Here is a 13,801-nt window from a genome sequence, read left to right as displayed (position 1 = left end):
TATATATATACACAATTCCTTATTGCTGTCATACCAGCCTCTAAGCAATTGTAACTCTTCTCCTGTCCTCTCAGACACCACCTGCAGCCTGAGATGAAAGTTATTGGACAGAAATGTGAACGTCTCTCACACCTGTGAAAAAAAAAACACTTGCCTTTCGCTAAGCTTGTCTCCTTTGTGATTTCTTTGCTGAAAATTAAGCACAATTGTGACAGAATGAGATCTCGGTATATAACCTTCATAAAAGACTACAACATTTCTAGCTATGGCTAAATTAATATTAGTATTACATTTATATTGATGTCATATGTGGCATTTGTTATCTAGCTTTTAATGCGTAGCCCTGTATAAAGATGGTGAGAGAACACTGGTAAGCACCTTAAAGCTCTAAGAAATCTCAGAGTTCGCTATGTGATGACAACGATTTACTAATTAGTGTGTTTCTGACAACAAAATTTGTGAAATTATGGACAGAAGGTACCAATTTAGACATTTCTGTCCATCCATCTTGTACCTGCTAAAGATTGGACTGTGGATGTAACAGGACTGTGGATGTCTGTGGACGTAACCCAGACTTCCCACTTCCCAGGGACATTCTTCGTCTCATTCTGGGAAAACACCAAAACATTCCCTTGTCATAACCAATATATAGCCCCTCCTATGAATTCCAGCATTCAGGAAGCATGGTAATCAGATACCTAAACTACCTCAACTGACTTTTTTGGATTCTGGGACCTGATAAAACCAAACCATGGGAAAACGGGATAACTACCAGAATTGAAAATCTGGGACACCATCCTGGAAACTACACATGCATGGAGCAACAACAACAAAAAAAAACTTGTGAACAGTGACATGCCTATTTAGGTCATGGTTTTCTGTAAAAACTAAAAAAAAAAACATATTGAGATAAGTGTTGGATTGATTTCTGCTGAAAAGTACTTGTCTTACTGAATCAGTAGTTTGTGCTTGTCTTTCTTAATGTCAAATATAGGTTTCAAAATGTCTTGCTGCTAGCGCCTCAGAGAAAAATTGTACTGTGTATTTGACCCTTCGTTTACTACTGTATGTAGGAGCAGCATGCAACCACATGGCAGCTTAATGCGAGTTGTCCTTTTCACAGTCAAGGGCAAAAAAACCTAATATGCATATCCTAAGGGTAAAAAGAGAATCCTGCAGATGTGCAGGGAGCATGCAATCCACATATAGAAATGTCCTTATGCAAGTTTAAAAGATCAGGACATCTTTACTGCAAGACAAAACCTCCTCATCCACACAGTCACACATCCGCATTAACAGAGCCATTCAAAGTACTTGTAGTCCTTGAAATATTTCATGTTTTGTCACTATATAGCCACAACCAAATATTTCTGGCAGGGAAAGAGTGCATCACTTTCACAAAAATTTTAAAAATATCTGGAAAATATAGCATTCATTCATTCTCAACCCTTTCGTTCTGCTAATGTCTAAGAGTCCAGACGTGTGTGAATTAATCTCAGTGTAAATGCAGCTGTTGGCTTCAAAGATTTGCTGGAAAACATTAGCGAACGGCGTCATACAGACCAAGGAACACATTGCAGGGTTAGATCTTAAAACTTTAAACTTAAAGCTTTAAACGTCTCACAGAGCAATGTGTCACGACTGGACACTATCCATCTAAACTACCAGGCCAGGCAAGAAGAGAATTATTCTCAAAGTGGAAGCTCTGGAGGAGCAACAAAGATCCAAATCCCAGGTGGGATACTGACAAGCCACGTAGGAGAGAGAACATGTTTGGTGCTCTGGTCAGATGAGACTAGGCCAACATTCATAGCTCAATGTTTGCCAAAAAAAACAAAAACACCCTAAACACATTGGTGTCACTGCTGAAACATCGCAGTGGCATGCTGTGTGTGTGTTTCCCTTTAGTAGCGACCTGGACAATGGTCAGAGCTAGCGGGACGATGGATGGAGGCAAAGACATTCATTCTGGAAGAAAACCTGTTAGAAGTTGCAAAAAGTGTGGGCCTTGAGGCAGAGCGTTGCCTTACAACTGGCCAGTTTGCCTAAACATGCTTTTCTGTATGCAACTCTGTCTAAACACTTGAAGTAGATAGCGCAAATCTTAGTCCCAGTCAGTGACGCAACTACACATTATATAGGTGGATGAGAAAGCATAAATCGGCGCCGTTCTTCTAACTATCATATTTATACAATCATATCTTAACCTGTTTGTTCCAATTTTTTTTTTATCAGCGCTGATCAAACTGCTGCATCTGCTACTTTTTGCATCCATGGATGATCTTTAGTTTTTCATGAGGAAATTCCTCGTCCAAATCCCTAGAAAACAAACACTGCTGCTACTTTTTGTAAGCGCACCGCCACTCGTGTGCTCTTATTAATCTCCGTAATTCCAACAGACATAAGAAGGGAAGCTGTCATTTTTGTGTCACACGAAGAAACGCTGGAGCAGTGGCTTATTGGTTCTGGTTGAATTATTCATTTGAAGCACAGGATTGCTGTTTGGCTATGCAGTCCGTGTCAATGACTGTCTCGTAGCTGACGTGCCGGGTGCCGGGAGCTTTTCAGTCATCGGAAAGTGAGAATGATCCATATTCTCCCGCTCCTAACTTTTCTTCATCAGCAGAAATGCTGCACTTTTCTTTTTTCCTTCTTTTTTTTTTCTGCCAGCGCAATTGATCCTGGCCTTGATCCAGCTTTGCTGTTTTCATCATATTGCACAATAAAACATTTTCTCTATGGTCTGATATGTGCTGATGAATTGATCCCTTCTGCGGCAGCAACATAGCAGTACGTCACTATGATACATGTTTTGGTAGAACTGATTCTCTCAAATCGCCAAGGCTGAGGCAATTTATGGCTGCCGCCTGACAGTAACATATATCTAAAGGTTGTCTCGGCAGAGGAAAAGTTCTGGACAAGGTGAATCTGTCATTGTCTTTGAAAGGGAACTTTGATTGGGTTCATTTCGTCTCAATGACTCCCATTTTCTAAAAGCATAAAGACCCATAAGGAGTCTTGGAGTGAAATAAGTCGGAGTTTTATTGTTGCTCTTAGACTTCTCTTTGGTATTTATGGCAATCATTTTAGCCTTTATTATGAAGGGAACATAATTGAAGGTTTTAGTTAAATTAAATTTAACACCAACACTCTCTACAAAAGTAAACCCTTAACAAATCTTCAACGTTTTGCAGTTGATTTTGAGGGTGTTCAAGTTGTAAAGGTAACTTTTTTTTTTACAAACAGAATTTTTTTTTTTGAGAAATAGCTATGAATAATTTTATCAAACTTAGCATATTCACATTACTGTCAAGCAGAAAGTTTAGTCTCTCTTCAGCTGGTTCTGAGAGTGTTTAATGGATATATTTCCACAAATCTTTTATACACACACCAATTTATTATCTGGTTAATGAATTGTATGTCGGTGAATAATTTTAGCCACAAATATCAATGATGTAACTGAACATTCAACCATTAGTGGACGGCTTTTATTCTACGGCAGATTGATTTGGCCATTCAAACAATTAGAAACACTTGTCCAGCCAATTATTATTTTTTTATTTACATCCCTGTTTTTAGCACGGATGATACCAAAATCCATCCAATTTCTTGTCCAAACTGGCGGCAAATATTTTTGGCACCCGTTTGTCAACATAAACGTCTAATTCCATATCTTGACTAAACTGAGGAATGGCTGGGCCCTTAAGCCCATCAATGATAATGCCAAATAAAATGTAATAGCCCTGGAGCTCATGATTCATGGTTTGATCCCTGCAGCTACATTAAACAAGCATTGATCGTCCTCGACGCCCACCCTAATCCTAATGCAAAAAATAAATACCGTGTAAATTCCCCCGGCAGATATCTCTCTGCTCTCTCGGAGGCCGTGCCGAGCGCGCGCAATCAATACAAGCTTTTTGGGTGTAAAATAACCTTTTGATGACCATCGAGGAAATGCAAGCTGCTTGGACCATTTCTCACACACCCTTATTGATTTCCCCATCTGTGCATTTTTTTTTCGTGCTTTTTTTCATCCCCCTCTTTTCTCTCGCCCAGGCCTCCTTTCTCTTCAGCCTTTCAGTGGAAAACCTCCTCTCTCAGCAGCACATGAGGAGCTTTGAGTATAACAGCAACGTGGCTGCGAGTTCAGGCCTGGGGGTGGTGAATCCTGCCCCACCTCGTTCTTATTTCCCCAGCGGCTTCAGAGGTTTGTTTGGCTGTTCCGCTCAAAAGAAGCCGTCCTGCTGTGCTTACTCAGCTGAGTCCACTTAGTCATTTCTAGAGGTGTTGCTTTGTGTAGTCCTATAGGGAAGATGAAACAGAAAAGACTCTTGTTACCTTTTATTATTTACCTTACTTTACATTTAGGGGATCTAAACGATTTTTAACCTCATAGGTTCTAGTAGACACCCTGCACCTTTTATGTACAAACATAGCACTTATTCCACTTTTTTTACATGAAATAATCGTAGGAGATAATACATTTGAACCATTTGGGTTTTTATCCATCAACATGATTCTAGTATATGTTTGATCATTTTTCTTGGGGGGTGGGGGGAAGAGAGTCAACAAAATTGACTGGTCTTCAGGTTTACAATACCCATTCCAAAACCAGTTTTGATATACATTTAGGACCTACTGAGACACTCCATCAGATCCAAGCTGTAACCATGTGACCTAAATTGTCACCCTACGATTAAAGGACACAAATCGGGATGTTCAAGAACAACCCAGCAACCAGCCAGACCCTTCAAGTCATGAACTAAGATCTTCTAAAACAGTGGCGTCACTATTCACAGTTTGCCAAGTTATTCTCCACCATAGGGCCTTGAAAGATGCTCCAAAATTGACACCAGTAAGCTTAACAGACATTCGTAGCTGCCCCCATGAAAAACAACAACAACAACAAAACACTTCCCTTCTGGGTTTTGTTCAGACAAGACAAATATTGATCTTTACAGGAGTCAAAGTAATGGTTTTAAGCCTAAAAATGTGTCAAGCATGTGAGGATGTGCAACAATTATTTCATCCTGATAAATTTGTATTCATTAAATTCAAAGTAAAAAAAAATAAAATAAAATTAAAAGGTCTTGAATAAATCTAAAACTTGGATGAGGTGGAGAACACATGCCTGGGCTCCATTGTCCATGTTATGGTCAATATCCACCATATTGGATATTAAGTGTGCAGAGTCCGTGAACTTTGGTTTCAGATGAGCCAATGAAACCCTTAAGTGCTTTGTTTCCAGTGGTCAGATCGTCTGTTTCTGCAGTCTCTTTATGGCGCAGAATATCGTTGCTCGTGTTCCCGGCATCTTACGCGATGGTATTGATGACTTTCCCTGGCAGAGCTGCTCTTCTAGAAGCTGCTCGGAGACACCGCCATCGCTCTCCCCGTAACGAGCCCCTCTGAGTGAGACGGGAAGGTTCGGCCGGCAGGTAGTGGGGTGGGGAGGCTCACGTGACGCTGAGGGGAAAACCCCTGCAGTGACTCAAGCTGTCAGTGTGGACACTTCATCTGACCTCATAAATGGAGTTTTATGAAATCCCAACCCTAGATCAGATTTTTGTTGTTGTTTGTTTTTCCACCATTAAACCGGTGTTGTAAGCCTCAATGCCAGGTTGGTTATAATATATAAGACGTCAGTGTGAACCTTAAATAGCATGTCACTTTCTCTCCCACATTATAATTTCATGCCCTCTTGCCTCGGATCTCGTCGCATCGTGCAGCGGCAAGCGATCGGTCTCAATTGTTGCTAATCAGCGAAAACATCCCTACGATTTCTTAAGCGCAGCTGCACCTCTTCTTCCCCCCCCCTGTACCCCCTCCGTCTTCTTCCTGCGTTTTCTCACAGCCCAGAAACCTGGGCAGAGAAAAAGGCAATTAAGCTAATGCAGCATGGGTGTCATAAGGTTGTAGATATTTCAAGAGCGGAGCAATTTACCACTCAGAGAAAGAGGAGAGGGCTTGCATAAAACATCCCGCTCTCGCACAGATTTATTATGCTTTTAGTTGTGTTATATGTGATACAATTAGCAGTAGGTGCCAGGAAGGCTCGCAGCTCAAGGACGTGGTCATCGCCCGGCCATCTGTCATTAATTGCATTCCTGTGTTATGCAGGCAGGCGAGTGGGCAAGCCCAAAGGGGGAAGAGAGCTGGGCCGGGTGTCACATGGCACATCACACCACAGGTGTGGGCTGACCAGTCATGTCACTGTGCTTTAGTGCATGAAGAAAATGGGACACTGGACATGTCCTAGAAACAGCTTTTAGAGGTCTCTGGATGTTTGCCCTGTTGCAGCATCTTGCGTAATTTTGGAGGGATTTTTATTTAGGGAGATTAAGTTTTAATATGAAACTTTCAGAGGTGATACTTTATTGTGATGAGTGTCTACAACAATTAGTAAGTAATACCTTCGACCGAATCTCCATCGCGGGGCAATAAAAGCCGGTATGATTATAAATTAGTGTCTGGTTTGGCTGAGCTTTTTTTTTTTCATTAAAGAGGGTGTAGTACTGCAGAGGGCAGCAATGATATGTACAAGGACAGCTCCCTATTGCCATGTTATCTATCCAAAGGGAGTGGGGGAAAGGCCAACTGCAGAATCTCCCGTTGTGCTTGTTGCTCGTACACGGGACCGGCAAGTATGACTTATGTCTGAGGAGCAGCCAAACAGACTCTTAATCTACTCTTTTTAATCAAGAGTCCTGCTCATTTTATGGCCTCCAGTTTATGGGCTTTCTCCTAAATGCTGTCTGGTTGGTGGATAAGCTAAGAAGAGAGAGCATGTGGTCTTATTTGTACTGCTGCAGCCATGAGCGCGCTTTTTTTTTTTTTTTGACGATGCCACTGATTCAGTGTTGGTCAGAAGTTTGCATACACTCATCGTGGGTGTAAGCATCGGTGTGGACTTTCTGTAAAAAAGAATTTCCCAGGACGAAATGATGACACAATAAACACCTGTAAACAGTTTCAAAAATATCAAGTCGGTGCACAAGTTTCTACAATGTAAACCGGTTAAAAAAAGTTCTACATAAAATACATGCACGTCAAATTAATATGACCCCCTAATATTTGGTCAAATTACCTTTAGCATCTTGCTAACAAACTACATGCTTTTGAATCACTCAGCGAGGTTCTGACATGATTCTGGCATGGACAACATGGACAACCTGTTTTGGTGGGATTGCAGAATAAAACTGGATTTGATTAATTTTCTCAGGCAGATGTGGCGCTTTAGGCCTCTGCCACAAAATAGGCGTAAAATCAACGTTAAAACTATATTTATCAGAATATCAAGTTCCCAATAAAGTAGACGTTAAAGGAACACCAGTGTCATTGTCCAGTGTGAAGGAAGTTTATGTTAAAGAATTAATGAAAGATTGAAAAGCCCCTGCCACAGAAAGACACCTTTAAGAGTGGCAGCTGCCTATATGGACGAGTCAAATGTTTTCAGGAAAAAATGTTTTATGTTTGGATGAGTCAAAGAACGAGTTGCTTGGCCACAACGACCTAAGCAGACTCTACTCATCTTTAATAGCTTCATAATGTGATGCTGGTTCACTGTCAGTTTCACTGTCAATCAGTGAAGAAGGATTAACTCCAATTTTTTTTGTTTTTATTTTAACTTCAAATCAAACACAATTGGATGGTTGCAGTTGTGTGAGCAAACGCGGCAATATTTCCAACCACACATCAGACAGGAGTGGATGAAGCTTCTGGGAGATCTCCAACCTCAACCCTCATTGAAAATGTCAGGACTATGCTTTTTAGTCAAGCAAATCAACCACAAGCCCATAAAATACTTTAGAATAAAATATCAAATCTGATATAAATGTCGTCAAAAAGCCGCATAATAGATATAACCGTTCTTTTGTATTTTAAAAGAAAGAATGGACGCATCAGTAAAATACAGCAAAGTATTATGACAGTCATGCTGAGTGTGACTGTATGTTCTGACTTCTGACTGGAACTCGGTGCTTTTTTAACAGCCTGTTTCTAAGCTCCTGTGGCACGCTCTATTATCCGGAGCTGTGATAATGCGCTGTGAAGATTTAGAAGCAAGTGTGAAAATCTTAATAGGTAAGGAGAAACAAAACAAAAAAAAACAGTGTAGTCCACACCAGAAAGTCTCTTTAGCCTCATATCCACTGTCGTCATTTTCATAAAGAATTGCTCTTAACAGACTTTTAGATGAAAAGTTAAAAACTTCTCAAAAGTAGGTGATGCATCTGTGACACCGCCTTGGGTTCTAGCTGGAATATCCACAATATCGGAAGTGTGAAAGTAACGAAAGCCTTAGAATATACCGGTTAAACACCGCATGGCATGAAAATCTCGCATCCGCACCCTGCAACTGTGTGTCACTTGGGTTTGCAAGCTTTAATAGGATTTGATCTAAATTTAGAAGGAGCACGTCTGACTTCCGTTTAGAAATCTGGATACCTGGGCAAATTGCTACTTTGCGTTGCTCTCTGACAGCGTGTCATGACAAGAAAGACTCACTGCTGCCAAGAGGGACAACAAGGCTATGAGGTCTATTTTTGGGGTTAAGCAGGAAGGGAAATTGCACCCCGTCAAATGAACCCCCGCCACCCTCCGCACACACACACATCGACTCATCAGTGAAAGTGAGTAAAAAGCAAGATGGCACCCTGCTGCGCGTTTGAAGGACAGGTGGGGAGATGAGTTCCTGACACACTTTGGCACGTGTGCGTAACATCGCTCATCTTGTCAGCGTTTGACAGCGTTCATTTTAGGAGGAGAGGGCTTCGGCTTGACAGAGGAGCAGAGATGCAAATGATCATTTCCTGCTCGTTGGTTCCAAAAGTTGCCAGTGGATGACTGACTTCTTTTGGAGGTGGGCCAAAAGCAACACTGAATGTTTCCAACACTGGTCGCATAGAAAATCTGAAATCCTATTTAGACTTGCTCCTCATCAACCGGAGAGGCCTTTTAATACGTTGTTGACTCTGAGTCCACCACAGCATTCTCACCATTTTTACGTGACATTCAAGTACAAACACGACATGTTTGTATGTCTTTTTTTAATTATTATTATTTTTAGAAGAAGAGCACGGGAAACAAAAGTGTGAGCATAGATCAATAGACACAGGCAGGATTTATTGATTGGCCAAGGCATGGCAGCCTGTGAAGGACCATCTGGCCTGTTCTGCATGGGCTTCCCATTTGCATTGCAGATTGCGAGGTAGACAGAGATTTTGGAATGTGAGGTGGCAGACTTCGCAGAGGAACAAGCTAAGCAGAAACAACAAAACAACGATAAACAGGACTAAATTAGAACCGGCAATTCTGTCGCCCGGCCATATTTATTCATGTTTTGATTGTCGGATGATAATTCGCCTAAAATAATAAGACTTTTTAAAAGGCCTACGAAATGTTACACAACCTTGAACGGAGAGGTAACAGTGGATCAAATATTTGTGCGACGCACTACTACAAAGACTGGTAAAATAGCAATATTGAAACAGAGGTGTTATGCAAAGTTTATTCCTGCTACTTGCCAACTCAAAAAAAAGGCTTTGAACCACAAAACTGACATCTGTTTCTCTCGCCTCTGTGCCATTTTGGATGTTTTCTTTACAGCAAAAGTTGCATAAATTGACAAGCCCCTTGTATTCCAGAACCTCAAGACAGATACGATGAATCAAGTCTCAGAATTTCACTCCAGTTGCCGTTAAGTCACGAAAGCACTGCTGGGTGTTTCACACTTCTGATTAGATAATACTTATTTAACCACTTGGAGGCATTCAAAGCATCGAAATTGAATTCATAGATACTCATCTGATTATTAAATATGGATTACATATATTAAACACAGTTTTTGGGTGCCCGATGCTGTGTATAATATTTTTTCTCTGTAGCACCAAGGCCTGGATCAGAGGGAAATTACAGTGTTTGTAGGATTAGAGCTCTTCCTAAATAAAATGTCCTCTAATTTGAAATTTCACTGGAAATCTGAGGCTCCTAAACAACCTCAGATTGTTTAGAGAGCCCGGAAGATCACTGTCATGTACAAAATCACTGTCATGTACATAAAAAGTTATGATAGCTGCAGAATTAAACCATTTATTCCCACTCCTGACGTTTTACGTCCTATAAATCCATAGCAACTCTAGTTTTTTCCAGTAAAGAGGCTACTGTGGTATTTCAAAGCAGAAAAAAATCAGAAATGCATTGCTTTTAGTTTGTATTGCTAATTTTACTTAGCCGGGTCGCCAAGTACAATGACGTGCAGAAAACCCACAGCTTTTGTGACCTCCAACTATAAAATGGTACAGATGAGTATTAACTCACACTCGTATTTGCTGTGATCTGTGTTTTCTGTGTATATATTTTGAGGTTTTTCTGTGTTTACTAGCCTGTACCCCTGTGAGTCTCTGTCTTCCCTGTTGATTGTTCCCAGCTGTGTCTCGTTTCTTTGATTACCCTCCCAGTGTATTTAGGCCGTCGTGTGTCCTGTGTTCTTTGTGCTCCCCGTTGTTCTGTCCCGTGGACATTTGTCATTAAATTCATTATCATCTTCACTTCATCCTGGCCTGCCTGCGTCTTCCCTCACCTCACCAAAACCCCAACCAGGACACTATTGTGGTAAAGACTTCAATGGTAAATTAAGTTGGTTTTACACAATTCGCCATCCTTTAAGGATGACAAGACATCCCATTCTACCTAAGAAATGTCATCTTTTTAACACAGACATCATAAACTCTTACAGGATTTCATTTTTCTCAGGCTCAGTTGTTTCAACTCAGGATTTACATTGAACTCCAGGGTCATTATTTGAAAAAATCTTTGCATTCCCTTTTGAATGTAAAGACTTGTCTAACTCTTATCATAAACACATGTTGTTTTTGACAGGAATGTATGTCACTATATTTTTATTTTTCTTGCGTTCTTTGATCTGTGATGTTGAGGAGGAGTAACAGAAACTGAAACTAGGAACAAGTGGTGTCCTGCATTTCATTCTCCTTCATCTCTCATCCTCGGCATGTGTGAGAGAGCCCTCCTTCGTTGGAAGATGAAATGAAGCTTTACTTTTAAGGTCATTATTTGAAAAATAATTTGGGAGTTTAATGCTAATTATGTGTTCGCAGTACTACTTACATCCTTAGGTCTACAGATCCTGTGAAAGCAGAATAACCTCGATTTCCTCACTGACTTCTGGATTAGAGCTAAATTTCTTGTTGAGAAGAGCTAGTCTAAATAAAAAATTGTAATTTTAAACTTGTCCAAATAACATGGACTTGAAACTATTCTTTTCTATCACTTCCTATGCACACGGCTGCTATGAATTGAACTTATTTAAGAAAGTGCTGAACTAATCGGATACACTTAAATCTGGTCACCCAAATCCTATTAAATTTAAAGTCTGACCTTTGTGTAAAAGTATCTAGAAAAAAGTCACTGTAGGAGGGAAAAAACATTTTATCCAAGTCATTTAGGAAATATAGCATATATATTTAAAAATGTGCTTTGTGTTTGAACATTTGAGATCTCAATTTAATATAGTGTGCATTATAATTATGCTTTTTTTCAGCATGTATCAGAAAATAAACACTGTTAAACGCTACAAAGGCTTGATGGTCCAGTAAAACTCCAGACTTGGGTCTAATTGAGAATCTTTGACACATCTTGAAACTGTTCTTCACGGACGCTTCAGATCCAGTCTGACTGAGCTGGAGCTGCATTACAAACAAGAAAGAACAATGTAGTCCAAGGAGAAGCAAACTTTTGTAATTACAAAGCTTCAACTCCCCAGTCATTCATATCCTCTGCTGAGCCATGTGGCCCAAAAGACCCGCAAAAAAAACCCACAAAACTCCATGGCTCTTGTTTTACTATACACTTTTAAAATGCCAGCCATAACGTGGAACTGTGATCAATGTTTATGAACAAACATAAAGGAAAACTTAGTGTACTGTCACAACCAAGCTATTATGCAATAAAAGTTAATGTCCATAAAGGAAGAGGGGTAAAAATGGGAACAATGCTTTCATTAGAGAGGAAAGTGCAGCTGTGTCGCTCAGTTGCATTCACTGAATAATGCCTGCCTTTTAAGTTTCTGGTATAATCGTGACTGTAGCATAGCGACTTTAAGCGTATCAAACCGCGCAGCAGAAAATGCTGCTGTTCACCACGGCGACGTCCGAGGAACTGATCTGTAGATTCACTTTTGAGAGGAAGCCTGAATGCATGAATCTCCAAACCTGGCCGCTGACTCAGAGCATACACAGGGAAAAAAAATCAATAGAAACAGATGCCCTGGATTTCTCTTTGTCTTGGAAAATAAACACACACACATATATACACATGTATGTACAAGCCTTATCCTCATAGGTGGATCTCTTGCTCTTTGCCCGTGTTGGAGAACTCCAGTCTGGGGACTGGAGTAAATGGGAACAAGGAGCCGTGCACACGGCCTGGAACATCTCTGCAATTTCATCCTCGTGCGGAAGAGTTGCAACATTCCCCCTCACATTGCTCATCCCTAGGAAGATAAATTTCATGCTCACAAGTAAGCCATGATGAACTGTTTTTTTTTAAAGTATTCTAAAAAGGCCACTGTTACTATAGTATGACATTAGATCTAGCAGAATAACCTCGTAAATGCAAGGATTTATCATTTACTGATTAAAAATATATCTATATAATATCACAACACTAAATAACCCTAAATGCTGTAACTCAGGTTGAAGACATGTTTTCCCCTTTTGTGATTAAATGCTTTATTTATGAGTCATTCGGGGCATCGTTTAGCACTAAAAGCAATACACAGAGATAATGGGAAAGTCCTGGTGGGTGGTCAGGGAACATAAATCTTGTTTTGACCTAAAAGCTTCTCTGTAATTCATATATATATATATATATATATATATATATATACATATATATATACACACACATATTGGTTTGTCTGAATGAGAACATGCGCGTCTTTTGGGTTGCAGTTATTCAGCATGGGTGCATGAAATACTATTAACACTTTCCCTTTCTCTTGTTTCAAGGTCTCAGAGATGGTATGTCTTTGCGTCAACAAAACTTGAAAGGAGTTACTTTGCATGACATATTTTCTTTTTTTTTTTTTTTTTTTTTTTGCAGATTACATAAAGCCCCACATCCCACGCTCCTCAACGCCGGCTCCAGACCACCTACTTGTTACCGCATGCTATCGGGAATGTTTCTTGGAAAAAAAAGAGCAATTATTGAACACCTTCGGTGTGCAAGGTATTGTAGCATTTAGTGTTTCAGCTTGGTGTCTTTCGAACTTTGGTCCTTTTGAACTTTTTTTTTTTTTTTTTCGCTCAAACTGGATATCTCTCTTTATGCGAAGGAAGAGGAGCCGGCTGACCTCGGAAAAGGACAAACAGCGAGCTGCCGCCTGCCACAGACAGCAGATTACGCTTTATCGCATTTAAAGGACTGGGACCTTGAAATAATGCACATTTAATAAAATTACCTGCCAGTAGCGCAGGAAGGCGCACATCTTTTGAGTGTCACCTCATATCTGTCCTGACCCTTGCTAAGCCACTTAGACTTTCTGCTTGGTGGAAAGTATTTTATCTTCCTAAACTTAATTTTCGTTTCATTTTTGGACCAAAGGTGAGCCAAAGCTTTCAGTCAAATTCAAAACAGTTCAGGTTTGCTCTCATCTTGAATCTTTTTGTGAGTTTTAAACGGTTCAGAGGGTATTACAATAACACTACAATAGACATAAATGTAACTATTTGCAACTCCCGAGATGTTTTAAAGCTGCATGGTAATTTAACAAAAACACAATTTT

The 13,801-nt window shown here is 40.2% G+C and overlaps 1 long non-coding RNA gene across 2 annotated transcripts in view; it reads left to right on the top strand.

Annotated features, from left to right (window-relative positions):
* The window catches only part of LOC103480665 (uncharacterized), a 90,603-nt gene extending 77,102 nt beyond the window's left edge, over nt 1–13,501 (top strand). For both annotated transcript variants that reach the window (XR_536139.2, XR_536138.2), the window contains 2 exons: nt 13,120–13,245; nt 13,352–13,501. This is a non-coding gene — a long non-coding RNA (uncharacterized LOC103480665). The remainder of the gene's footprint in view (nt 1–13,119; nt 13,246–13,351) is intronic.
* The last annotated feature ends 300 nt before the right edge of the window (nt 13,502–13,801 follow it).

Source organism: Poecilia reticulata, linkage group LG18 (genome assembly GCF_000633615.1).
Source record: "Poecilia reticulata strain Guanapo linkage group LG18, Guppy_female_1.0+MT, whole genome shotgun sequence".
Classification (NCBI taxonomy): Eukaryota; Metazoa; Chordata; class Actinopteri; order Cyprinodontiformes; family Poeciliidae; genus Poecilia; species Poecilia reticulata.
Note: the sequence above shows the minus strand (reverse complement) of the source record. Positions and strands in the feature narration are given on the sequence as shown.